Genomic DNA, 1,829 nt, shown 5'->3' with positions numbered 1-1,829 from the left:
TTGAAATGTGTATTGGGCAAAGACCTATATTTATAATGGCAAGACATATATTTCACGGAGCACAATCGTGTTGCGTTTTTTGCATGTAAAAAGGTAGGACGGGCGCAATCGTGTTTCACCGGCATATTTGGCCCATATTGATTTATAGTAGGTACCTAGTGATATGTTTGGCCAAACAGCGTAGGTATCGTCGTTCACGGGAACAAACCTCTTATGTGAAAGAGCGTAGTTTTCAGGAAACAAAAAAAACGTCTTAAATAAAGAAATCAGATGTAATTACATGTAATTAAATCTCATAAACGATTTTTAGTTGGTAATGAGGATTTTTCTACGGGGGAGATAGCTGCACATTGGGGATATTTCATAAACGATTAGTAAGTACCACATAGTAGTATTTATTTATTATTTTTTCATTAATTCTACGATGTAGATAGGACATAGAAGATTAATTTATCGATAAATAGCTATTTTTTTCTGAATTCAGGGATATTAAAACCTCAAAATCATAAATTTGACACATAGGAGGAGTGTTGAGCAAAGATAACAAAATATTTATCTAGATAAAGATAAAAGATAATTGGTTATAATTTATCTAGATACAGATAAAAGATAATTAATTGCTTAAATTTCTAGATTAAGATAAAAGATATACAAAATTTATCTAGATAAAATAACTACACTTGTTATTTTAACTACAGTTTATTATTAATTAATATTTAGAATATACATAATGTCTCATTAAATTTTTACGATTACATTTTATTGTTTTAGATTAATTCATAATTTATTTTTATTTTTGTCTAAAAATTATACTATACTGATTATTATTTTTGAAGTTTGGTTTACTGATTATAGATTATGTACTCATATAATATGGAATATACTGATCTTCTTATTTGATAAGTTATAAATCTATTAACAATGTAAATCATAATAATAACCATGTAGGGATCTGTATCTGTACCTGTGCCGGAACCATAAAATAATATCTACTATTTCAAAATGAAACATTATATACATATATTATATTATTATATTCATATTATGAAAAATATTGATATCAATATATTACTGCTTTAGTGGAATGGGTATTATTATTTATTTATAAATAATTATCAACAAATCAAAATTACTACGTTAACACCGTGTAGATATATACGGTATAATATAGCTTGCTATATTATGTCTATACAGTAGTATATAATATAATATGGGACCTATAATTAATATATTAATATTATACAATAAACAATTTCGGGAAATCAATAAAGCCATAATCATCTATTTATGTTTAAGGGGGCTGTAGCCGGTTTTGATAAAAGTCAAGACTAATGTAGATTTGACCAATCTAAACATTAATTTTGTTTGTTATTGTGTTTTTAAATATATTTAAATTCCGTATCATAAAATAAACCTTAAGGTGGTGGGAGGGGGCTCCAGTCAATGAAACAAAGTAACTTTTAGACCAATAAGCTAGACAAAACTGGAAGAATTTGGTTTGACAGATTTTAATTTTGAAAAAATGGTTGAATTTATAAACTTCTAGACTATGTTTCTTAGGAATCACTTTTTTTATTTAAATCAGATGTGCCCAAAATAAATACAAATGTAATGCAATTATTTCATGGGATTTCTAAAAAAAAAAAATGGTTGTTTTAAGGTCATTTTAAATTGAAAATTTGAAAATCGACTTCCTAAGAAACCTAGATATTTTATCAATAAATTCAAACATGTATAAAAAATTTAAATCGGACATTCTGAAGTATGTGTAATTTACCACTGCTTATTGGTCTAAACGTATGAAAAATACGTGAGCTGCAGCCCCCTTA

The sequence above is a fragment of the Acyrthosiphon pisum genome, unplaced genomic scaffold, assembly GCF_005508785.2.
Source record: "Acyrthosiphon pisum isolate AL4f unplaced genomic scaffold, pea_aphid_22Mar2018_4r6ur Scaffold_21728;HRSCAF=24704, whole genome shotgun sequence".
NCBI classification, from domain to species: Eukaryota; Metazoa; Arthropoda; class Insecta; order Hemiptera; family Aphididae; genus Acyrthosiphon; species Acyrthosiphon pisum.
The sequence above is the reverse complement of the archived record's forward strand: the minus strand, read 5'-3'. Positions refer to the sequence as shown.